We start from the raw sequence: 8,087 nt of genomic DNA on the forward strand, positions 1-8,087 counted from the left end.
ACCAAGGCCAGCTGGACTGTGACTGAAAAAGCATGGGATAAAACTGGACTCTCTGAACATGGCGAACAATGAGGGCTGATGAGAAGCCAAGGACATTGATCAATTGTTTTTAAAAACTGTCACCACAATCATCCTGTGAACTGTGAACTTCTGCTTGCACTGGACATGAGCTTCTCCTCAGAGATCACGTCTGGAAGGAGCTGGTTGAACCCAAGGACACATGGGTTACCAACTTAGTTTTCCAAAGCTTGTGTGAGCGCTGCTGTTCCTCCCCATTATTCCTAGTGCTCACTTCTCTTTTTATCACTCTGGTAGACATGAAGAAGAATCATCTTTTATTTGACACTTGCCCTGGTTACTAGTAAAGTTGATCTTTATGTGTCTAAGGACCATTTGGGCTTCCTCTCCTATGAACTGTCTGGTCATTCTGTCATTGGGTTGATTGACTGTCTCCTTTTTGGCCTTAAGGGTTCTTGCATACTTTGTACACTCTTTTGTTGGTAGCTTTTTTTTTTTGGCTCATTTCACCTACTTCTTGTCACCCACCCCTACCCCCACTCCCATTGCTGTCAACCCATGAAGAATTTAGCACCTGGTTCATTGCCTCTTCCTAGTACAGTCATTGTTTTAAATTTTAGGGACCTCAGCTCTGTCTTAGTTAGGGTTTCTTTCCTGAGGCCAAACACCATGGCCAAAGCTACTTGGGGAGGAAATGGTTATTTGGCTTACATTTATTATCATGGTTCATCATCAAAGGAAGTCAGGACAGGAACTCAAACAGAGCAGGAACATGGAGGCAGGAGCTGATGGAAGGGTGCTACTTACTGGATTGTTCTTCATGCCTTACTCAGCTGACTTTCTTATAGAACCCAAGACCACTAGCACAAAGATGTCACCACCCACAATGGGCTGGGCCCTCCCCCATTGACCACTAATTATGAAAATGCCCTACAGGCTTGCCTACAGCCTGATTTTATTGGGAGTACTTTCTCAGTTCAGGCTCCTTCCTCTTCTGATGACTCTAGCCTGTGTCAAGTTGATAGAAAGTCAGTCAGTGAAGCATCCATGAGCACACTCTGCTGTCTATAAACTTCTCCCCTGTGCAAGGCTCTAGGTCCAGGTTCTCTGTTCCAAGCTATGGACTATATTTCTATCCTCTGTCCCAACAATTTGATATTTTATTGTCATAGCACTGTAAAAAGACTTTATCTAGTAAGGCATTAAAATGCTCTGTTTATTTATTTATTTGTCTATTTATTTATTATTTTTTAGTTTTTTGAGACAGGGTTTCTCTGTGTAGCTTTGGAGCCTGTCCTGGCACTCGTTCTGTAGACCAGGCTGGCCTCGAACTCACAGAGATCCACCTGCCTCTGCCTCCCGGATGCTGGGATTAAAGGCGTGGGCCACCACTGCCCAGTTCTATTTTATTTTCTTTAGCAAAGCCGTTTCTGCTGTTCTCAAAATTTCCTCAATTTTCCATTTAAACAACAGCTACAAGGCTCAGCCTGATGACACATCCCTATGATCCTGGTCCTAACAAGGCTGAGGGAAGTTTAAAGCTAACCTAAGCTATATAACAAGACCCTGTTTCAAAAATCACAGACCGGTGCTGGAGAGACGACTCAGAGGTTAGGAGCACCATCTACTCTTTCAGGAGACCAGGTTCCACCGCCAGCACCCGCAAGCTGGCTCCCAACAGTCTCTAACTCCAGTTCCAGGAGATCTGCTTGTGATTCTGGCCTCTGGCTCTGGGGCAACACCTGCACACATGGTGCACAGATAGCTATGCAAGCAGAACACCCACACACATAAAATATTTTTAATCAATTACTATTTTGACATATATTGTAATGGGTGCAGATAAGTATATTTCTGCTGTTGAGCTTTGTTAAATTGGGGAATATCTCCTCACTTATTCAGGTCTTCACTTTGCTCTTCAAATATAGATTATCTCTCCGTAAAGATGATGGGGAAACTGGGCATGGAGAGATGACTCAGTAGTTCAAGAGTGCTTGCTGCTCTTCCTTAGGACCTGGCACTGCACACACATGTGTAAACCCACATTCACACACACACACACACACACACAGACACACACACACATACACACAACATACACACAATTACAAATAAAACATTTCAAAAGGCTGTACAATTTTATTCATATGAACACACATAGATGTCAAGAAGTGCCCTTTTATTTTAATGTTTTTAACTAGAATTGTATACTATGATAACATTGTTGATTTCTACAACTTCATCTGAGTTACCTTCCTAATCCTAATTTCCTTTTATAGATTTTATGCATCAGCAAAATTTTCCTTCTTTACGAGCACTTATATTTTTACTCTCTGTCTCAGTGTGCTGATTAGAGCCTCCAGTATAGCATTGACTAGACGGGGTACTTTGTCTTACACCTGACATCATTAGGAATATAGTTAGGACTCACCATTAAATGACGCTTATTGTAGATGTGGAATAGGAGGGCTCTATGGTGTTGGTGAAATTCTCCCCCAGTTCTATTTTAGGAGTTTTTAAAATTAGAAATGAAGGGGAAAGGCAAAAGCACCTTGACCTATGTGCTGCCATTTTGACTTCAGCCTCCATGTTACCTGCAAGGTGGAAAGAAGCTCAGGTTCCCAAGTCCTAGAGGAGCTGAGGACTTCCCAATGGCTGACCTCCTCCTCCTTCAACCACAGGAATAGTTACTGTGTGTCTTTAGTTCTTGAGAAACATTGTGGCGGTTCTTAACAAGAGAAGGAACAAATGGATCTGATTGGTGGGACTGAAAGACCTGCATTGTATATCGACTGACAATGATGGAGCGTTCAAGGGAGCCCTAATCTCTAAATCCTGATTGGTGAAAACTAGAACTGGAACTTGGCAACAAATGTTTGTGGCAACAAATAAACCCCACTTCTGCGGCCGCCCAGGGCTGTCAGGACAGCACGGCTTCCGAGTCCTTGTCCAGCAGCCCTGATCCATCAGTGGCCCGCTTGTGTGGTGCAGGAGTGCTGTCTCTCTCCTTCCTCATGGTCATAATGGCGTAGGTGTAAGAGAAATAATGTTAAAAGCCTAGAGAAAAAGTTGCTTCTATTGGGATGTCATGTGACTCCCTCCTGTGCTCTTCTGGAGAACTGGATTATGATGTTTTCCATTGGTGAACATTTCTTGTATTCTTGAGGCAACACCCGCATGACCATGATTTGTTTTTCACAGATGACGGCAACAACTTTGTGATTTTTGCTTGGACACTTACCACTGAGAGCGACACAATTATTTTTCTTTGAGTTTTGAATTAACTCTTTCAAAATGATAGAGGGGTCAGATTCTACTTTGAATGAGCAAAGCCACAAGAGAACATCATTCCAGTCCCAGAAATTTAAAAACAAAGATAGTCCTCAGAATGGTAGCTTTTCTAGAATCCATCAGAAAGCTGAAGCAACTGAGTGCAATGAATTCAGAAGAGCAATGACAAGGCCCTCAGGTAAAATGCGGGACACATGACCTAGTTCACTTTTGTCAGCCGATGGAAGGCGAGGTGGCAGCAGGAGTGGGACGAGGACAGCCACGAAGGTTTTAAAGAATTTCTAAAGGCCAGGGCCGCAGCTGTTAGAGCAGCAGCTCAGCTCTGGCATTATTGGCAGTTTGTGCTGGAAAACTATTTCATCCAGAGTGTGTTCCATGCATGGTAGAATATTTAGCCACGTTGCTGGTTCATACCTAGTACATGCAATAGCACGTCCTCTCCCTCTTGTGACAACCAAAACTGTCTCCAGATATTGCCAAACATCTCCTGGAATATAAGCCACCATTGGTCAAGGACCACGGGTTTTAGAACAAGAAAACCCAGATATGAGAGAGTCCCCAGTCATCACAGCTTCTTTCCATGGGCTTGACAACATGCCACAATCTCCAAAACAAGCACCACTCGCTGGGGATCAGGCATTCAGACAAAGAAGTCTACATAGTACATTTCAAATTCAAACAATAGCAAGACCAAATTATCAAAAATTATACTGCTTATGCATTTAAAAACAGAAGTCCAAAGAGATAAGATAAGCATGGGAGAGACCCCCAATTTTGTCAGGTTAATTATAAGAATAACTAATATGCTATTTACTGTGGCACATGCCTGTAAACTCGCACTGGAGAAGCAGAGGGTCCCTGGGGCTCTCTGGTCAGCCAGGTTAGCCTGATTGGTAAGCTCCACCCAGCGAGAGATGCTTTCTCAAAAACTAAGGCAGACAGTGTCTGAGGAGCGGCACCCAAAGCTGACCTTTAGCCTTTGCTCTTGTACACGCACAGGTGCACACACATGCAAACACACGCACACGCATACACACACAAAAGAAATACAAGAAAATAAACATGGGCAAAATAAATTTTGTGAACTCTAATTGAAAGAAGCCTGATGAAGCTGTGTCAGTATTGAAGTTGACTTCAAAATAAAGATTATTTGGGGACAAAAAGGAATATTATATAGTGAGAAAAATATCACTGTTAGCTATGTTACTCACTGGAATAAAATACCTAACAGAAAGCCGGGCGGTGGTGGCGCACACCTTTAGTCCCAGCACTCAGGAGTCAGAGGCAGGCGGATCTCTGTGAGTTCGAGACCAGCCTGGTCTACAAGAGCTAGTTCCAGGACAGGCTCCAAAACCACAGAGAAACCCTGTCTCAAAAAACCAAAATAAAATAAAATAAAATACCTAACAGAAATTGTTTAACAGAGAAAGGATTTGCTTTTCCTTTTTTAAAGAATTTTTAAAGTACATCACGGCCGGGAAGGCAGAAGAACCATGGCTACAGAAGCAAGAGGCCAAACTCCTCACACCTTGGTGGCTCCAGAAGCAGATAGGAGGATAGACCCAGAAGGGGGCGGGTATACCGACCTCAAAGTCCCATCCCAGTGACTCATCTCTGCCTGCCAGGGTCCCATAACCTCCACCATCAACACCACTAAGGACCAAGTGTTCAAACACATTAGTCTATGGGGAGCATTTCGGATCCAAACCATAACAAGATCAGAATATATATATATATATATATATATAATCAGCATCTAAAAACTGATGCAGAAAGATGATGTTAAAAATTAAATAGTTGGAAAGAGAAATAGAAAAATCTGTGTTTATAACTGGAGATTTCAATAGTCCTGACTCAGTGGTTGACAAAACAGGGAAACAGAAATCAATAAGGACCAGAAGACCTAAAGACCGCCATCGAGAACTCAAGCTGGCAGGCAGAGGCCACACATCTGAGAAGCACACCACATTTTCCTAAGCACTTGGACCCTACATCACAGTAGATGAGAACATACAAGAAACAAACCCCAACAAGTCTAGTTATTATAGTTTTATTATTTTATGTGTATGGGTGTTCTGCTTGCATATATGTGTCTGGTACCACATGGCTGCAGTGTCTGAAGGGGCCAGAAAAGGCTGTATATCTCCTGGGACTGGAGTTATAGAAGGTTGTGAGCTTTTTATATATGTGCTGGAAATTGAACCAGGGTCCACTGGAGAAAACAACCAATGCTCTTAACCACTGAGCCATCTCTCCAATCCCCACCCCCTTGCTCCCCACACTCTGTTCTCCTTCCTTAAGAGTTAGCCTAGTTAGACTGTCAATCACCTGGCCATGGGGTTCAATGCCACACCCAGGAAAGCTGATTCACCTGAAGACACAGTAAGGAGATGAGAGACATATTGATCCCCTTAATAAGATAATTGTGGGGGCCACCCATGATAATCTAAATCTGGGCAGGTCACCCAAAGGAAGTTCTTTACTTCTTCCAACCATTATCACCTGGGACTCTGGCCATGGATGAATTTAAATGGAGGCTGGAGTTTCAGTTGTTTACCCTGAGCCGAGGAAGCCTATGAAGCCTATGCCAGGCTGCAGGAGGAACCACAAGCTGGGATCACCTGACCCCTACCCAAGAACAGACCATTCAAAGGAAATTCCTGGCATTCCAAGCACTGTAGATAGAAACACCTGCCAGCACACAGTCACCAGGAAACCCTAGATGAATGTCAGCCAATCAGGGGTCTTAAAACCTCAGAAATCCCCTCACTCCCACCTTTACTACTATAAACCCCTATTCTAATTGAGCTCGGGGCTCTCCGGTTATTCCAATACATTGGTCATGCGGAGAGACCAAGTTTGCAAACTTGATTAAAATAAAGGCTCTTTGCTTTTACATACAGGACTCTTGGTTTCCTTGTTGGCTTGTGGGGATTGCGGATTTGGGCATAACAATAATGTATTTACTCTTCCCAGAATCCCTCCTCCCGACAGAGCCTCCACCACGCCGCCTGCTCTATTATTTGAGTTTATGGCTGGTTTTCCACTGTGAACTGCTGGCTTGCCTCCATTTCTGAACCAGCCTGCTTTCGTGGGCCCTAACGCAAAATACACGCCTTTCCTTTTCCTTCTCTCCCTCTTCCTTCTCCTGGCAGCCACTGAAACTCACAGCTTCCCTGCCTTATGTTTGTTTGCCTGCTCGCTCTCAGGTTTCAAACTCTCTTACAGGTGTCCTTGAGCTTCCTTTTGGGTCTTTTTAAAAATTCTTTTATTACTGAGACTAAGAACCCAAAAGATGGAGCCTGATTGCCCAAGCAACACTTCCCACTAAAGCTCATTCCTTAACCTAATCTGCTGTTGTGAGGTATCAGCCAGAGAAGACTGTCCAGACACAGGGTTCAGCCAACAGAAAGTATTAGCGTGCCACTGACAGCACTGGGTGCTGGAGATGGCAGGGTAGCCCCTAAAGCCTTTCTCAGGGCAAGCTTGTAAGCACAAAAGTCATATTTGTTCAGTGGAAAGTTCCATTCCAAGGCCCCTTCCCTGGGAGTTGCCACAGTCCAGACTCCACCTTGGAGAAAGCCCACCAAACAGTGACCCCTCCCCAAAGAGAGTCAAGACCACTCCCACAGGCTATTTAATCTGCCCCCTCTCCCCAACCCCTCCCCACCACCCCGTTGCCCCAGACTGAACATGTGGTCTCTCCGGTTCTTCTTTCCCCTCTTTGTGTTCTCCCAGGGGCCACCCAGGAGTGCTGGCAACCATTAAACCTGGGCATTTTCTAATTCGGTTTGATTTGGTCTAATTTGGATTATTGCATTGACGGAGAGGCTTGTTGGGCCGAAAAAACTTTACATCTGGAGATCCCACCAAGGGGGCTGTTTTTCCCACTGGCCCAGGACTATGTGTTCTGACTAAATGGGTTAAGGCAATCCTCACCCTCATGGGCCTCCCTGGGACAGGAGCCATCCTTCCAAGAAATTCCAACATCCCTCTGTTTTTGACTCAAGAGTCTTATCACAGTGGACACATTGGATGAGCTTTTAGGGACAAAAACCATGACTGGGTTGGCATACTTCAGTTAGCAAGAAGAGTGAGCCAGAAGCTGAAGCCAAAAAGCAAGGTTAGTATACTAGAAATTTTCCCAGAACTATGGACTTTGATGGATTAGGTATTTGTTTTCATTTGCCTGAATAGAAATTCCATCGCGGAGTCTGCTGTGCTGAGGTCTGGGGCCCTGTTACATTATGATGTAGAACTCATTGAACACTTCCCACCAATTGTATTTGCACATTCTCTTTTCCTCGGCTACTGGTTTGTCTATTCTCCTAGCAATCTGTAAGAACCATACTTCGCAGACAGACGGGCTTCCTTCGACCTGTTTTGAAGGGCATTAGTCCCCAACCATGAGGGCTCTGTTCACCCCAGTTACCTTCCCCAAAGTCTTCACTTTCACATCTCTGCCTTGATGGTAGGTGGGATTTTAAAAATTAATGGATGGGTTCACAAACATTTTTTAATTTATTTTTATTTAACATGTTGACAGAAGTTTCTGTCCTGTCCAGTCCCAAAGAAACACACAGAAACTATATTAATTACAACACTGTTTGGCCAATGTGGAAAGTAAGCAAATGCCTTTGATCTGTCAATTTAGTTCCTCTAAATTTTCTACAGTTTAAATATTTGTGAGCTAGGGCTGGAGAGTTGGCTCAGCAACTCTCTGACTAGCTCTTACATCTTAAATTAACCCATTTCTATTAATCTATATATCACCACAA

The 8,087-nt window shown here is 43.9% G+C and overlaps 1 pseudogene; it reads right to left on the minus strand.

Moving 5' to 3' along the window:
• Positions 1 to 128: 128 nt before the first annotated feature.
• The window catches only part of LOC101996962, a 29,609-nt pseudogene continuing 21,650 nt past the window's right edge, over positions 129 to 8,087 (minus strand).

The sequence above is a fragment of the Microtus ochrogaster genome, unplaced genomic scaffold (genome assembly GCF_000317375.1).
Source record: "Microtus ochrogaster isolate Prairie Vole_2 unplaced genomic scaffold, MicOch1.0 UNK80, whole genome shotgun sequence".
In the NCBI taxonomy this organism is placed as follows: Eukaryota; Metazoa; Chordata; class Mammalia; order Rodentia; family Cricetidae; genus Microtus; species Microtus ochrogaster.